An 18,574-nucleotide genomic window follows, 5' to 3' on the forward strand; every position below is an offset into this window, starting at 1 on the left:
TGTTCAGTTCGCGTCAACGTTTTCTGAGTTGTGGAACCGTTTGTACTGTACGACACGTTTTTCCCAAAACGTTCTATGACAGACATGGTTACTGCGTTCGGCGGGTGTCCCGGGGTGTGGCGTCTTTAAAGGGCAGCGGGAGATTTACTTACACACCCCCCAAAACCCTCCCCGTTTACTTAGCCCCAAAACCCTCCCCGTTTACTTACCCCCAAAACCCTCCCCGTTTACTTACCCCCAAAACCCTCCCCGTTTACCCCCAAAACTTACCCCCAAAACCCTCCCCGTTTACTTACCCCCAAAACCCTCCCCGTTTACTTACCCCCAAAACCCTCCCCGTTTACTTACCCCCAAAACCCTCCCCGTTTACTTACCCCCAAAACCCTCCCCGTTTACTTACCCCCAAAACCCTCCCCGTTTACTTACCCCCAAAACCCTCCCCGTTTACTTACCCCCAAAACCCTCCCCGTTTACTTACCCCCAAAACCCTCCCCGTTTACTTACCCCCAAAACCCTCCCCGTTTACTTACCCCCAAAACCCTCCCCGTTTACTTACCCCCAAAACCCTCCCCGTTTACTTACCCCCAAAACCCTCCCCCGTTTACTTACCCCCAAAACCCTCCCCGTTTACTTACCCCCAAAACCCTCCCCGTTTACTTACCCCCAAAACCCTCCCCCTACCCCCAAAACCCCCGTTTACTACTTACCCCCAAAACCCCCCCCGTTTACCCCCAAAACTCCCCGTTTACTTACCCCCAAAACCCTCCCCGTTTACTTACCCCCAAAACCCTCCCCGTTTATCAACTGGAAACGGCACCAATTAGTTTTTTTTTTGGGGGGGTACTAAACGCAGCACATGTAAACAATAATCAAAGCATGGCTGGCTGTATTCCTCGTCTATAGAGGGTAAGAAAACCAACAGCATTTTCTAATAATTCAGGTAAACTATCCCTTTCAGCTTTAATAGTCAGGCAACTGCATCTTTTCACATCAACACAAGTCAATAATGAACACCCATTAGAAGACAGACTACGTCACAATATCACTTAGTATGGAGCGATGCACTGGATCGGCCATTCATACGGCATACTAAACAGTAGTGTGGACATTGGGATGTTAGACCCCCCCCTCGCTCACGACAAGAACAATTCTGTCAGTTTGTTTCCTGGGGCCTCCACTTTAGCTCCTCCCACATCTCTTACTCTGGGTGGTGTTCAGTATGGCACAGCATAGAAAAACATTTTGCAACGGAAAAAAACTAAAAACAAAGACAGGTCTTTCTCTTCTGGTTTGGGGCATGTTCATTAGAGCACAACGTAGCAAAAACATTTCAGTCTTTCTCTTCTGGTTTTGGGGCATGTTCATTACGGCACAGAGTAGCAAATCATTTCTGTTTGGTGGCAGGTGACCCCCTCCCCCGGTTCCAGAGGGAGGTGAAGGTGGTCTCCCCCCCCCAGTTCCAGAGGGAGGTGAAGGTGGTCCCTCCCCCCAGGTTCTAGAGGGAGGTGAAGGTGGTGGTGTCTAATTGAAGACCTGTAGGTGGAGGTTGGACGGCCTGCTTGGTTCCGGTGGGAAGATCAACATGAGTTTAGATGTGAAAGAGGCTTAAGTGCAAAATAAATCATTATTCCCTCTCAGGTTATATGGTGAAAACACAACCACACTGAACAGAATACTCCGAAAACATCAACGTACTCGGAAGGGGACAGAGGTGTAGTGGAGTAGAAACACAGGTTATTTTGCAGGAGCGTTTACCTGTCCCATCTTTTACATACAAATAAAATAAAAATGTATTGAAAGTTTAGGGAGCATCACATTTACTCACTGTGAACGGTGATCATAGTTTACCTTCCTATAGGTTTCCTACACGACATCACCTGACCGGAGGGTTAGTCTGGCGACATCACCTGACCGGAGGGTTAGTCTGGCGACATCACCTGACCGGAGGGTTAGTCTGGCGACATCACCTGACCGGAGGGTTAGTCTGGCGACATCACCTGACCGGAGGGTTAGTCTGGCGACAGGTCAGATATCATCCCAGCGTTAAGTATCACAGATCATTCCTGAACTTTGAAATATACACCTGAACAGAAGAAGCAAGGCGGTGTGTAAATGAACCAACTGCAGCAGAGGTACACGATCCTGAACACTGGGGTTCGTGCAGCAAACAGCATCCCCATTTCCCTACACAGTGGACTACTTTGACCAGAGTGACCTGTAGGCAAAAGTAGTTCACTTCACATTAGGGAATAGGGTGCGATTTTGGGACGCTGACCCTTGCGGGTTGGTTGCACTAACATGACTGCCGAAGCACAGTTGTCAAGACTGTGGAAGCCGATACAATCATATAACAACAGCCTGCTATTGGGAGAATCAGCCCTGAGACCCCACAGCCCCTCAGCCATCACAACTAGACACGGAGACACCAGGGCTGCTCCCAAACAACACCCTGTATAGTGCAACACTTTTCAAAAAGGGCCCTATGCTGTAATATAGTAGGGGGTAGGGACTAGGATGTAGGGACTAGGATGGTGTGTAGGGACTAGGATGTAGGGGCTATGATGGTGTGTAGGGACTAGGGTGGTGTGGTGGTGCTGTGTAGAGACTGTGTAGGGATGGATGGGGCTATGATGTAGGGACTGTGTAGGGACTAGGGTGGGTGTAGAGGCTAGGATGTAGGGACTAGGGTGCTGTGAGGGACTAGGATGTAGGGGCTGATGTAGGGATGTAGGGACTAGAGGGACTGTGTAGGGACTAGGATGTAGGGGCTGTGTAGGGACTAGGGTGGTGTGTAGGAGACTAGGGTGTAGGGGCTAGAGTGCTGTGTAGGGACTAGGATGTAGGGGCTATGATAGGTGGTGCTATAGGGTGCTGTGTAGGGGCTATGGTGCTGTGTAGGGACTAGGGTGTAGGGGCTAGAGTGCTGTGTAGGGACTAGGATGTAGGGGCTATGATGTAGGTACTATGGTGCTGTGTAGGGATTAGGGTGGTGTGTAGAGACTAGGGTGTAGGGGCTAGAGTGTTGTGTAGGGACTAGGATGTAGGTACTATGGTGCTGTGTAGGTGCTATGGTGCTGTGTAGGGGCTATGGTGGTGTGTAGGGACTAGGGTGTAGGGTGCTGTGTAGGGACTAGGGTGTAGGGTGCTGTGTAGGGACTAGGGTGTAGGGGCTAGGGTGCTGTGTAGGGGCTATGATGTAGGTACTAGGGTGCTGTGTAGGGACTAGGGTGCTGTGTAGGGACTAGGGTGCTGTGTAGGGACTAGGGTGAGTGGTGACTGTGTAGGGACTAGGGTGCTGTGTAGGGACTACTAGGGGGTGCTGTGTAGGGACTAGGATGGTGTGGGACTAGGGTGCTGTGTAGGGACTAGGGTGTAGGGACTAGGGTGCTGTGTAGGGACTAGGATGGTGTGTAGAGACTAGGGTGGTGGGGTGCTAGGGGCTGTGTAGGGACTAGGTGCTGTGTAGGGACTAGGGTGTAGGGGCTAGGGTGGTGTAGGGACTAGGGTGCTGTAGGGAGACTAGGGGGTGTCATTTGGGACAGGGTCAGGAAATGTCTAGGTGCTGTGAGGGAAGTCTAGGTGTAGGGACTAGGGTCCTCCTCATCATCACAGACAGCATCGATGTCCACTGAGCAGGATGAGGGTGTAGGTGCGAACACAAAGCATTCTAGCAGAGAAGTCATCTCTCCAACAGAACCACTTCTGGCATCAAACCTCATCCAGTTCACTGAGTAACACGTCTTCCACAGCCCTCGTTTCCCTAGGAAGGGAGGAGGGGTGAGGATGGGGGGTGGGGGGGGAGAGAGAGGGGGAGCAACAAGTATAGAGGATCAAGTGGCTTCTTTTTTTATTTCAAATCAGCACAGTGCATTTCTCCTCTGAAAGGGGGCTGCATCCCAACCTCCTCGATGCCCTTCTGTCCTCGCTTCCTTTCCTCACGGTCACTGATCACTAAGGCTGCGTTTACAAAAGACAGCACAATTCTGTTCTGTTGCCCATTTACTGGGAAAAGAACTGATCTGATTGGTCAAAAGGCCCAATTAGTGGAAAAAGATCTGAATTGGGCTACCTGTGTAGATGCAGCCTAAAGGGGTTAGGAAGGATGGATGACAGGTTTCCAACAAGCATGCTTTCAGTTTAGACCAGTGCTCTCAACTAGGAAAGGAGACAAGGACAGGAGGACACCACCCATTCAACTAAATGGAAGGCCTCCTTAGTCCCCAACGCCGGTTCACTCCACAGCCATACATCCTTCAGTCTGTCTGTTTTCAAGATCTCAACCCCCCCCTCCCCCCACAAAAGTCTCTTAACCCTCCCGGGGGCTGGGCTGCCCAATCAGATCATCCGGTTGCGTTTATGGGTGGGGGAGTCTGTTATGACGTCATTGCACTGGGCGGAGCTGCGTTTCCTGGGGTTAGCGTCCAGGTGCAGGGCCATCTCCTCGGAGATGAAAGTGTTCAGGTCCACATCATGGAGACCGTTACGCCGACGCCCCACCGGGGTCGACCCACCCCCACCAGCACCCCCCACGTGGGTGGGAGAGCCTGGGGTACCGGAACGAACACTGATGCTGGCCATAGCCCCACTTAGACCTGGAGAGGACAGATTGGAGGGGGAGGGGGGTGTAAGGTAGGGAGGTGAGAAGGAAAGAAAAACACCACAAGGTCAAACTCAACCTTCGAACCCTGACTCAGAGAAGACATGAAAAACAAAACAAAGTCTAGGATGCATTCAGGCCCTGGGGTACATCCCCAAATGGGGGGGGGGAGATAGATAAGATAGATTAGATAAGCTAATTTTTATATATATAAAAATCGACCAAAAAAGATAGATTAGATAATGTGCTAATATATCTTTTATTATCTATATATATCTAAAATCTATAGATATATCTATATCTATATAAATTGTGCTATTTTTTTATATATATAAAAATCGACCAAATCGAAAAAAAGCAGATACCGATTAATCGCCCGATTTTTATATATATAAAAAATTAGCACAATATATCTATAGAGATATCTATCTATCTATATATCGATAGAGATATATATCTATATAGATATATATCTATATATATCTATAGATATATATCTATAGATATATATCTATAGATATATCTATATATCTATATATTGTGCTATTTTTTTATATATATAAAAAAAAATCGGCCGATTAATCGGTATCTGCTTTTTTGGGCCTCCAATAATCATATCGGCGTTGAAAAATTATAATCGGTCGACCTCTAGATTCAACTTATAGTAGAATACACATCGTGCAATTACAAAATGTGATGTGCCTCAGCCGTTTCTCTCCTTATGGACTGATAGAAACAGCCCATGTCAGCAAAACATTTTTTGGGGGGGGATTGCAAAGCTAGTTTTTGAGGCCTGTTACCTAAACTTGTTATCATGGTCGAATTACTCATATATTATGAAAACCACATGGCAAAATGTGTAGAATTACAGTGAACTTGATCTAAAAAAACAGCAACATTTTCTCTACACCCCATGGCAAAGTCAACAATTGCAAAAAAAAAAATGAAATTTAAAAATGTAAAACATTGTCTGCTGTCAAGAGCGGGGCCCAAAAACGTTTCCCTCGCAATGTGTGTGTGTTAAGGGGTATTGATACGCAGACTGGCGAGACACTGCAGCCCCTCTCGACTAGTTCAGATTTGTTTAGGCCCCGCCCCCATCGAAGTTGCCCCTCCCTGATTGTAGGGAATAGGGTGCAGTTTAGGACTCTCCTCTGAATGACCAACACGGATACTCCAGAGATGTTGGGTTCAAGTCCGGGCTCCGGCTGGGCCACTCAAGGACACTGACACTTTTCCCAAAGCCACTCCTACGTTGGCTGTGTGCTTACGGTTCTTGTCCTGTTGGAAGGTGAACCTTCGCCCCTGGTCCTGAGCAGGTTTTCATTAAAGGTCTCTGAACACTTTTGCTCTGTCCATCTTTCCCTGATCTTGACGGTTCTTGTCCTAATAATGGAATAAATGCCATTTCGACCCTGGTCCTGAGCAGGTTTTCATTAAAGTCATCTGAACATTCTCCGAAACAACATTAGACCATTAGACCATAACGGTTCTTGTCCTGTTGGAACATGAACCATTAGCCCCTGGTCCAGCATTAGACCATTAGATCATAACACATTAGATCAAAGCAACATTAGATCATAACAACATTCATTGTCCTGTTGGAAGGTGAACCATCAACATTGGTCCTGAGCAGGTTTTAGGTCTCTGAACAACATTAGACCATCTTTCCTCGATAACAACATTAGACCATTCGATCATAACAACATTAGACCATTAGACCATAAGAACATTAGACAATCAGATCATGACTGCCATTAGATCGTTCACCATGGGGATGATAACAGCATTAGACCATTAGACCATAACTTGTCATTCAGCCAAAGATTTTTATTCAATAGGTTTTCATACCTAGAATCTTGTTTCTCATGGTCAGAGTCTGAAGAACATCACCCTCAGCATGTTCTGCCATCTGGCCACTCTCACCATAAAGGCCTAATTGGAAGAGTGCTGCAGAGGTGAATTTTCCCCTAACTTTGGACAGAGCGGTTGGAGGACTAAATCATTCCAGCCAAAATTTGGCGTTTTAACAGACCAGAGAATCTTGTTTCTCATGGTCCAGTCATTACGTAGAATGTATGGCACATGACTGTAAGTCAGTTCTTGGATCTGGCCACTGCTAAATGGCATATATTGGAAGAGTGCATATTAGAGATGGTTGCCCTTCTGGAAGGTTCTCCAATCTCCACAGAGGAATTCTGTCAGTGACCAGCAGTTTCTTGGTTACCTCCCTGACCAAGGCCCTTCTTCCCCGAATGCTCAGTTTGGCCGGGCGGCCAGCTCTACAAAGAGTCTTGGTGGTTCCAAAAATGGAATAAGTTAAGGCGGCCACTGTGTTCTTGGGGACCTTCAATGCTGCAGACATTTTTTTGGTACCCTTAAACAGATCTGTGCCTTGACACAATCCTGTCTTTTGAGCTCTAAGTTAAATTCCTTCGACCTCATGGTTTGGTTATTGCTCTGACATGCACTTGTCAACTGTGGGACCCTATATAGACAGGTGTGTGCTTTTCCAAATCATGTCCAATCAATTGAATTTACCACAGGTGGACTTCAATCAAGTAATAGAAACATCTCAAGGATGATCAATGGAAACAGGATGCACCTGAGCTCAAATGAGTCTCATAGCAAAGGGTCTGAATACTTATGTAAATAGATTTTTTAAAGTACAAATTTTAAAAGAAAAATTTGTTTTTGCTTGTCATTATGGGGTATTGTGACGTCATTATGGGGTATTGTGACGTCATTATGGGGTATTGTGACGTCATTATGGGGTATTGTGTAGATTAATGAGGACATATTATTTAATACATTTTAGAAGGCTGTAACGTAACAAAAAGTGTGTGGGGGGAATCAGGGGTCTGAATACTTTAAAATGCACTGCATCTGTATTTACTGTGCAGTGCTATGTGCCCTCTGACCCTGACCATTAGAAATAGAGGTGTATTTACTGTGCCGTGCTATGTGCCCTCTGACCCTAACCATTAGAAATAGAGGTGTATTTACTGTGCCGTGCTATGTGCCCTCTGACCCTAACCATTAGAAATAGAGGTGTATTTACTGTGCTATGTGCCCTCTGACCCTAACCCTAAGGTATGTCACTGGGGCCGAGCTCCCTGCCATCCAGGACCTCTATACCAGGCGGTGTCATTTCAAGTTTTTTTTGTTTTACTATGTTCTACATTGTAGAATAGTGAAGACATCAAAACTATGAAATAACACATGGAATCACGTAGCAACCAAAAGTTTCATACAAATCAAAATAGATTTTAAATTTGAGATTTTTCAAATAGTCACCCTTGGCCTTGATGACAGATTTTTGCAAACGCTTGGCAATATCTCAACCAGCTTCACCCGGAATGCTTTTTTCCCCAACCGTCTTGAAGGAGTTCCCACATATGCTGAACACTTGTTGGCTGCTTTTTCCTTCACTCTGCGGTCCGACTCATCCCAAACCATCTCAATTTGGTTGAGGTCAGGGGATTGTGGAGGCCAGGTCATCTGATGCAGCACTCAATCGCTCTTCTTGGGTCAAATAGCCCTTGGGTCATTGTCCTGTTGAAAAACAAATGATAGTCCCACTGAGCCCAAACCGGATGGGATGGCGTATCGCTGCAGAATGCTGTGGAAGCCATGCTGTTTAAGTGTACCTTGAATTTGAAATAAAACTCAGTATCACCAGCAAAGCACCACCACACCATAACACCTCCTCCATGCTTCACAGTGGGAAATGCACATACGGAGATCATCCGATCACCCACACAGCAAATACAAAGACACACAGTGGTTGAAACCAAAAATCTCCAATTTGGACTCCAGACCAAAGGACAAATTTCCACCAGTCTAATGTCCATTGCTCGTGTTTCTTTACCCAAGCAAGTCTCTTCTTATTGGTGTCATTTAGTAGTGGTTTCTTTGCAAGCAATTCAACCATGGCGGCTGATTCACAGTCGCCTCTGAACGGTTGATGTTGAGATGTGTCTGTTACTTGAACTCTGTGAAGCATTTATTTGGGCTGCAATTTCTGAGGCTGGTAACTGTAACGAACTTGTCCTCTGCAGCAGAGGTAACTCAGGGTCTTCCATTCCTGTGGCGGTCCCCATGAGAGCCAGTTTCATCATAGAGCTTGATGGTTTTGTGACTGCACTTGAAGAAACTAAAGTTCTTGACATTTCCCATATTGACTGACCTTCATGTCTTAAAGTAAGACTGTTGTTTCTCTTTGCTTATTTAAGCTGATCTTGACATAATATGGACTTGGTCTTTTACCAAATATCTTCTGTATACCTTGTCATAAAAAAAAATGATTGGCTCAAATGCATTAAGGGAAGAAATTCCACTAATGTACTCGTAAGGCACACTTGTTAATTGAAATGCATTCCAAGTGACTACCTCATGAAGCTGGTTGAGAGAATGCCAAGAGTGTGTAAAGGTGTTTATCAAGGCAAAGGGTCTCTAATTTCAAGAACCTCAAATATAAAATATATTTTGATTTGTTTAACACGTAATTCCTTTAATGTGTTATTTTATAGTTTTGATGTCTTCACTATTATTCTACAATGTAGAAAATAGTAAAAATAAAGAAAAACCCCTTTGAAGAGTATGTGTTCTAAACCTTTTGACCGGTAGTGGAACTTCATTTTTTAACCATATAGTACAGCTCAGTACTCAAATGTTTGATTTTATACAGTCATTTTTACTCTCCTTTATCAAGGCTGTCAATTTTAGACCCCCACTGTATATTTGTGTATTTACCATGCAGTGCGATGGCCTCTCTGAAGGGCTGGAGGTCAGCCTCCACAGAGGAGTCAGTCTCAGGGGCCGGGGAGGCCGGTTAGGGAGACCATGGTCAGCCTGTGTCCTGGGGTGAGGGTGGCTCTGGAGGTCCGGGGGGGTGGGGCCCGGCCACACAGGAAGCTGATGAGGTCCTCTCGCCGGATGGTTCTCCTCCTTTTCTTCACCCAGGCCAGCACATCCTTGTTGCGACGCTGGTGGCCGATCTGTATACCTAGGTCGTAGCTACGCTGGTGGGCCTCCACAGACTCTGTGTGGTGGGGGGCAGAAAGAGAAAGAAATGTGGGTGACAGTGAGTGAGAAAGTGTGTGTGTGAGAGAGAAAGTGTGTGTGTGTGAGAGAGAAAGTGAGAGAGAAAGTGTGTGTGTGTGAGAGAGAAAGTGAGAGAGAAAGTGAGAGAGAAAGTGAGAGAGAAAGTGAGAGAGAAAGTGAGAGAGAAAGTGAGAGAGAAAGTGAGAGAGAAAGAGAGAAAGTGTGTGTGTGTGTGTGAGAGAAAGTGTGTGTGTGTGTGTGAGAGAAAGTGTGTGTGTGAGAAAGTGTGTGTGTGAGAGAAAGTGTGTGTGTGTGTGTGTGTGTGAGAGAAAGTGTGTGTGTGTGAGAGAAAGTGTGTGTGTGTGTGTGAGAGAAAGTGTGTGTGTGTGTGTGAGAGAAAGTGTGTGTGTGTGTGTGAGAGAAAGTGTGTGTGTGTGTGTGAGAGAAAGTGTGTGTGTGTGTGTGAGAGAAAGTGTGTGTGTGTGAGAGAAAGTGTGTGTGTGTGAGAGAAAGTGTGTGTGTGTGAGAGAAAGTGTGTGTGTGTGTGTGAGTGTGAGAGAAAGTGTGTGTGTGTGTGTGTGAGTGTGAGAGAAAGTGTGTGTGTGTGTGTGTGAGTGTGAGAGAAAGTGTGTGTGTGTGTGTGAGAGAGAAAGTGTGTGTGTGTGTGTGTGAGAGAGAAAGTGTGTGTGTGTGTGTGTGAGAGAAAGTGTGTGTGTGTGTGTGTGAGAGAAAGTGTGTGTGTGTGTGTGTGAGAGAAAGTGTGTGTGTGTGTGTGTGAGAGAAAGTGTGTGTGTGTGTGTGTGAGAGAAAGTGTGTGTGTGTGTGTGTGAGAGAAAGTGTGTGTGTGTGTGTGTGAGAGAAAGTGTGTGTGTGTGTGTGTGAGAAAGAGAGAACCTGTGATGAGACTTGGTTGAAGGTTCCTTTGCGTAGCCTGAGTGAAACCTGTGACTAACAGTTGACGGTTCACTATAGAACTATAGGCAGGCGCCCCCCCCCCCCCCTCTTCCAGAGGTTGCCAGTCAGACAGCACAGATGCTGGAATCATGATCCTGGAGAGCCACAGAGTATGGAGGCTTTTGTCCTAGTCCAGCACTAACACACATGATTCAACTATCCACAGGGACTCTTGATGATCAGCTGAATCAGGTGTGTTAGTGCTGAACTGGAACTAGCCGTTGAACACGACTCGGTTCCAATACACATTAGTTATTGGACCGAGGCGTCTTCTGTACGGGGGAGATTTGATCAGAGCCTCGGCACTCAATCTGAACATTAACATGCATCACTTGAGCTAAGGTCTATATGCTTCCAAAACTATACATCTTTCCTATCAGCAAGAAATCAATTTTCAAAAATCAAATAGGTAAAATGGATACACACCTTTATAGGGTTCCCACAGGGCCGTATCTCCATGTTACAGAGGCCATCACCTGTGCTAATTAGCTATGTGCTCCGAAACACCTGAGAAGCATAACTCGGGAAGTGCAGCACAAGAGTAGTTTCATTTGATGAGGCAGCCATAGCTGTGTGGATCTGTAACTGCTACAGTGGTTTCTCTCACTGATGAAAGATAAGGGCCATATGTTTCCACAGCCGTATCCAAGCGATGATTATTGACTTTTCCAAACCTTAAAAAATACAGTGTCGGGATTGTAGTTCACATGAGCCAGTCGTTGGCGAAGGTGGTGGCTGAAAACTGTAGGGAGAAGGCAGAATACCGACTAGAGTTTGAGAGTTAGGCTGCATACCCTGCTGTGCTCTCCAGGACCAGAACTTGACAGGACGGTTGTAAATGGCGAAATGGTCAATACTCAGGTGACTAGAAGAGGCCCTTGATTGTTTACAAGTTTCTATCTATCTACTAATCAATACATGTCCTGTTTACAGCAGAATGACAAAGGAAAGCCTATGGACTTTGATGATGAGCCGTTGGTCCTCAACCTATGTAGCTCTGTCCCGACTACCCTTCAACGAGTCTTCTGAAGTACCATACCCCTGTGGTAGGCCAAGTACCTTCACAGCTATAGTGCAAATCAATACATGCTTAGACCACAGCAGAACAATAATGAAAAGCCTATAGACTGTTACGATGATCCTATACTGTCGTGAAAGCAAGTTAGAAGACAAGAAACTGAAAACACTTTTGAGTGTCCCTGACACCTACCTTTGTACAGGTTGGTCACGGCTGTGGCTGCGTTCTGAAACGGCACCCACAAAGAAAGCCCCCCCTGTTGGTGACATACTCGGTCTGTCGAGACAACACACCACCAGGGACATTACAGGTTTGTTGGAATTTCCTACTAAGACAGCCTGGATGACAACAGTTTACATAAATAGCCTGGTTGACAACAGTTTACATAAATAGCAAGTTAGGCGCCAATGAATTGTACAGTATTCCCACTTTAGTAGTACATGATACATACAAGGCAACACATGAGACTGAAAGCGTCTTGATTACAGGAGACTGTTTTTATTCGCCATTTTGTCTTGCATCTAGAGTTGCAGGCGGGCTTTGGAATAAAAATAACTGTGAGCACTAGATGGCCAACTCGACAGTTTATGAGCACGAGTGCATAACGCAACAACTAAAAATGCCCTTTCAGCAGGAAAGTTGCAGTCGTATATTATAAATACTTAGTAACTAAAGAACCTACGGTTAACGATATATATAATTAACTATGAGAAGTAATTACAGTAGCGGGTAATTACTATCAATAACCCCAAAAAGCCAATAGTAAATCTTCGCCATTTTGTTGAAATTTTCAGTTATGCATCGCTATAACAACTCGGGTTATTCGTTGATTTGTAGACAAAAACCAAAACGGATATTATAAAAACGTTCATGTATATCTATGGTAAGTGAATATTAGGTCCCAGACACACCTAATAAAAAAAGGCAACAGTGAAAAGACACCATCTGTCACAAGGGGAATGTCGCGCAGAGATGATTGTTGTTTCCGTCGCCATTTTGTTTCTCTGACATTCGGTCGCAGTTTCTCCAACCAGATGGTTAAACTCTGGTAACAGTATAAACCATTACATTTACATACCTATCCTTAGGTATCCTTTAAGGAATACCTAGGATAGGATAAAGTAATGTAAAAAAAAAATACATTTAAGTCATTTAGCAGACGCTCTTATCCAGAGCGACTTACAAACTAACCATGTTAGTTTAACAACAACAACAACAAAAAGACTGAATAGCCATCTCATCCAACTAACTTATCTAGCTGGTTATGTTGCTTATAGCAGTTATCGTTAACCAGCTCATAGACGATAACGGTAGCTAGATTAAGACGTTTTGGCGAACAACAGTCAGGGGAAAACTACTGGAACCGTTTAAGATAGTTTTTGTTTCGTAAAAAGATACATTCAGGTGTTCTGATTTACTAAAACACACAAAAGAAAACGAAAAGCAAAGTAGAATTACGGGATGTCTTGACTTAAGATGGCAAACAGTTGCTACAGTACAGTAGCTAGCTAACCGGCTGATCAGCTGGTAAACTGGCTACTAGCTAGTTGGCTAGGTAGCTAGTTGGTTAGGTAGCTAGTTGGCTAGGTAGCTAGTTGGCTAGGTAGCTAGTTGGCTAGGTAGCTAGTTGGCTAGGTAGCTAGTTGGCTAGGTAGCTAGTTGGTTAGGTAGCTAGTTGGCTAGGTAGCTAGTTGGCTAGGTAGCTAGTTGGCTAGGTAGCTAGTTGGCTAGGTAGCTAGTTGGTTAGGTAGCTAGTTGGTTAGGTAGCTAGTTGGTTAGGTAGCTAGTTGGTTAGGTAGCTAGTTGGCTAGGTAGCTAGTTGGCTAGGTAGCTAGTTGGCTAGGTAGCTAGTTGGTTAGGTAGCTAGTTGGTTAGGTAGCTAGTTGGTTAGGTAGCTAGTTGGTTAGGTAGCTAGTTAGCTAGTTGGCTAGGTAGCTAGTTGGCTAGGTAGCTAGTTGGCTAGTTGGTTAGGTAGCTAGTTGGCTAGGTAGCTAGTTGGCTAGGTAGCTAGTTGGCTAGGTAGCTAGTTGGTTAGGTAGCTAGTTGGTTAGGTAGCTAGTTGGTTAGGTAGCTAGTTGGTTAGGTAGCTAGTTGGCTAGGTAGCTAGTTGGCTAGGTAGCTAGTTGGTTAGGTAGCTAGTTGGCTAGGTAGCTAGTTGGCTAGGTAGCTAGTTGGCTAGGTAGCTAGTTGGCTAGTTGGCTAGTTGGTTAGGTAGCTAACATGAGCTACTTCCCATCGCCACTAACAGTGACTGAGTAGCATAAGCAAAGCTCAGTAACAAGGCGCAGGGGTGACATCCGAATAAACGTTAGTTTAGTTCTGGTCTTGTCTCGGACCTTTGTAGAGCTGAGCCACGGCAGTGGCGGAATTCTGGAAGAGATGCCATAATTTATCCTGGTCGTTGTCGGCCTCCTCCTCGTTTGACTCTCTTTGCTCCGCTTCGGCCAAACACTGCCGCTCCCATTTTGAGAACCAATGTTCGGGTCCGTGTTCCTGAATCTCCGGGTCTCCGTCTTTCTTCTTCTCCTCCATTTACACCGTTAAAAACCCTCGGGTAGATTTACAACTTTAGTATGTCGATTAATAAATGACTTGACGATGCGAATAAATGTCCGTTCGGAAATGCATTAATTTTGTTATGACTTAATAGCTGTTTCTCAAACCGACTACTCCGGTCTGAAAAGACTCTTCAACTAGTTTTTTTGACGTTGCCGACGTCCGCCTATATAAAAGTCATACTACCGTGTTGTCGTTTATACCCCGCCCCTATTCCTATCAGTGATTGGTCAGTATGGCTCTGGGTCGTGGCTTCAGCCTTATGCTGATGATTTCAGTGGACCACAGAAACATCTGTCATAGAAATGACGTAAAGGAACGCCACGAAAATTATTATCTACTTAAAGCTTGTGTGAGAGGTAAAAAGCTGTGGTTTTAGGTTTCCACTAGAATTTATGGCCATTTCAAAATTTATGGAAGCCCATTCCTGCCACCAAAAACATTTTGAAATGTTACTATGGAAACATTTAGAGCTACTAGCTACATTTTCTTTTAGGTACTATCTACAACTTTTTTTTTTTTACTGCTATCTCAAAATGTAAAGACACATAAGTCAACATTTCAAAATAGTAAGTCAACATTTGGAGATGCTAACTAAAAATGTTGAAATACGTAATTTCAAGATACATAAGTCAACATTTAGAGATACTAACTCAAAATTTTGAGATAGTAACTCAACATTTAGGGGAAGTAGAACATACATATAGGATATGTTTCTTAGTTTGTAGTATTATGTGGAGGTTTCCATCTACAAACATTGCAAAGATCAGCACAGCAGAGCCGCTGGCAAATGTGTAGTGAGCTGGCATTTGCCCCAAAAATTTGGGATAAAAATATTAACAAAAAAGTATTGAAAAGAGGGACAAAGTACTGTTGTTTAGACTGATTTGCCTCATGATTTGCCAACTCGTGCTCAATAAATCAGGGCTTCTGTCTGATCAACTGTAGCCAACTGATAACAACCACAGCTGTAGGTAGCCTAGAGAAGCCTATGAGCTCTGGTCCCCTCTGGCCAGGGGAAAGGAAGTGGTAACTTCATGTATTTATAGCCTAAAATAGGCCTATTTATTTGTGTTAAGAGAAAAAAGTTTACATTCAAACTTTGGGTGGTTCCTTATCAATGAATCAATCAACACAGTGATGACATAAAATGTGAGTATTTTAAAATGACATATGCAAAGACCTACATGATGCAACCCTGCATAAAGCCAGCTCTGCCCTGTTAGTTCTATTGTCCAATCACAGTTGTTGTCTAGTTTTTAAACCATTATGCGAACAACTCTGGTCCCATCATAGCCCATATAAAACTATTTTACACCTGATGTATTACCAGGTCATACCCTACAACTAGGGTCCCAAGTTTTACCTTGTTAGGTTAGTCTACCAGAACTGGAAAAACTCTGGGCCCCAGGAAACCAACCCCACCCCCCCCAGCATTTTCTCAGCATTCCCTGTTTCAATCCGTTTTCTTTTGTTTTGGTGTGTAATGAACACGACCCAGCGCTGAGCTCATTGCTGATCAAACACCTTCAAGGCTGAAGGCAGACAGGTGTGAATCTAGGGGACCTGTCCTCTCGTAAAGGGAACGCCAGTTTGTGTAACGACATGGACTGAGTGTTAAGTGAATTAATTAAAACATTTAGCAGCTCAGCTATGTTTACAAAACACTTAATCAAATGGCTACACAGACGATTTGCATTGCCCCCCCCCCCCCCCCTCTCTTCCACGCTGTTGCTACTCTCTGTTATTATCGATGCATGTAACAGTATAGCTTACATCCCTCTCCCCGCCCCTACCTGGGCTCGAACCAGGAACCCCACCATCAACAGTTACCCACGAAGCATCATTACCCATCGTCACACAAAAACCGTGGCCCTTGCAGAGCAAGGGGAACAACTACTTCAAGGTCTCAGAGCGAGTGACATCACCCATTGAAATGCTATTAGCGCGCACCACCGCTTACTAGCTAGCCATTTCACATCGGTTACACATAGTCACTTTAATAGCTTGACCTACATGTGCATATTACCTCAATTATCTCAACTAACTGGTGCGCCTGCACATTGACTCTGTGCTGGTACCCCTGTATATATCCTCGCTATTGTTATTTTACTGCTGCTCTGTAATTCTTTGTTACTTTTATTTCTTACTTTTTGTGGGGGATTTTATTAACTGCATTGTTGGTTAAGGGCTTGTAAGTAAGCATTTCACTGTAAGGTCTACACCTGTTTTATTTGGCACATGTGAGAAATACAATTTGATTTGGATTTGATTCTTCACTACGTAGCTATATAATTATTTAATAGGCCACTTTCCTTAAACAGCAGGAAAATTACAAGTGATGTGTCTGGTATCATATCTGTTATGTTCTGTTAATTACTGATGTCCCCTTTAAGGATGAAGCGCCCTTGGTCATGCGCAGTATTGTTCTATGTTATTCTGGTACTAACTAGTCTGAGTAAATGTGAAGCTCCAGTTCAATTGCTTGTATTCAGAGTCTTTCTTATTACATAAATAAGTACTAAGTGTTAAGACACTACAATATCTATGGTAATCACGGCAGCTTGTTGGTCAAGACCCGGGTCAGGCCAGTGTGTGTTCCTGTGTGTGGGTGGAGGTAGATGAACAAGACATTCCAATAGCTTTGGATGAGTCAGCTGAAAAGCTGCTGTACCGAACTACAGCAACTTCCAGCACCCTTCTCCTATCTCTCCACTAGAGGGCACTGTTTTCCTACAAACAGAACATCTCTCATCACTCACTTCATATCGCTTCATCTATGATAGGAGGGAAGGATACTCTTCATATTGTAGCTAATAGCTACAACAATAATAAACATACTAGCTATGAATTAAAAACTTCATAAACAAATTCCGTATGAGTGTGTGGGTCCACTATGAGGCTTGAGATATCATTTAATTCCTGTGAACCTTTCAAGTTTACTGCATTTTTACAACAGTCCCATAACAATGCAGTAAATAGAGCAGCCAGTTTTATAGGATTTTAACATATTGTGCCATGTACAGTATCTAGCCTATGCATGGTCCATATGATCAGGTATGCTATTAGAAATAAACAATCAACTTTAGCCCAACTGATGCAGCAAAGTGCAAATAAACAGACTGAAGCATGGGGTTGGCTACCTGCATTAGCATGGGATTGGGGGCTGAGTCACTGGCTTGCTGGGGCTCTCTCATGCCGTCCCTGGGGGGGGGTGCGTCACCTGGGTGGGTTGATTCACTGTTGTGGTCAGCCTGTCTGGGTTGGAGCCCCCCCCTTGGGTTGTGCCGTGGCGGAGATCTTTGTGGGCTATACTCGGGCTTGTCTCAGGATGGTAAGTTGGTGGTTGAAGATATCCCTCTAGTGGTGTGGGGGCTGTGCTTTGGCAAAGTGGGTGGGGTTATATCCTTCCTGTTTGGCCCTGTCCGGGGGTGTCCTCGGATGGGGCCACAGTGTCTCCTGACCCCTCCTGTCTCAGCCTCCAGTATTTATGCTGCAGTAGTTTATGTGGGGGGCTAGGGTCAGTTTGTTATATCTGGAGTACTTCTCCTGTCCTATTCGGTGTCCTGTGTGAATCTAAGTGTGCGTTCTCTAATTCTCTCCTTCTCTCTTTCTTTCTCTCTCTCGGATGACCTGAGCCCTAGGACCATGCCCCAGGACTACCTGACATGATGACTCCTTGCTGTCCCCAGTCCACCTGGCCATGCTGCTGCTCCAGTTTCAACTGGCCTGGGCCCTAGGACCATGTCCCAGGACTACCTGACATGATGACTCCTTGCTGTCCCCAGTCCACCTGGCCATGCTGCTGCTCCAGTTTCAACTATTCTGCCTTACTATTATTCAACCATGCTGGTCATTTATGAACATTTGAACATCTTGGCCACGTTCTGTTATAATCTCCACCCGGCACAGCCAGAAGAGGACTGGCCACCCCACATATGCTCTCTCTAATTCTCTCTTTCTTTCTCTCTCTCGGAGGACCTGAGCCCTAAGACCGTGCCCCAGGACTACCTGACATGATGGCTCCTTGCTGTCCCCAGTCCACCTGACTGTGCTGCTGCTGCAGTTTCAACTGTTCTGCCTTATTATTATTCGACCATGCTGGTCATTTATGAACATTTGAACATCTTGGTCATGTTCTGTTATAATCTCTACCCGGCACAGCCAGAAGAGGACTGGCCACCCCACATAGCCTGGTTCCTCTCTAGGTTTCTTCCTAGGTTTTGGCCTTTCTAGGGAGTTTTTCCTAGCCACCGTGCTTTTACACCTGCATTGTTTGCTGTTTGGGGTTTTAGGTTGGGTTTCTGTACAGCACTTTGAGATATCAGCTGATGTACGAAGGGCTTTATAAATACATTTGATTTGATTGGCTACCTGCATTAGCATGGGATTGGCTACCTGCA

General features: G+C 44.9%; 1 long non-coding RNA gene and 1 pseudogene across 1 annotated transcript; both read right to left on the reverse strand.

The window, feature by feature from the left end:
- Window positions 1–935: 935 nt before the first annotated feature.
- On the reverse strand, window positions 936–2,414 carry LOC124022826. The gene is made up of 2 exons (XR_006836632.1): window positions 1,908–2,414; window positions 936–1,877 (listed from the first exon to the last, which is right to left on the reverse strand). It is a non-coding gene; the product is annotated as an uncharacterized LOC124022826 (long non-coding RNA).
- Window positions 2,415–3,830: 1,416 nt separating this feature from the next.
- On the reverse strand, window positions 3,831–14,325 carry LOC124022829 (annotated as a pseudogene).
- Window positions 14,326–18,574: the final 4,249 nt, after the last annotated feature.

This window comes from Oncorhynchus gorbuscha, unplaced genomic scaffold (genome assembly GCF_021184085.1).
Source record: "Oncorhynchus gorbuscha isolate QuinsamMale2020 ecotype Even-year unplaced genomic scaffold, OgorEven_v1.0 Un_scaffold_1444, whole genome shotgun sequence".
Taxonomy (NCBI): domain Eukaryota; kingdom Metazoa; phylum Chordata; class Actinopteri; order Salmoniformes; family Salmonidae; genus Oncorhynchus; species Oncorhynchus gorbuscha.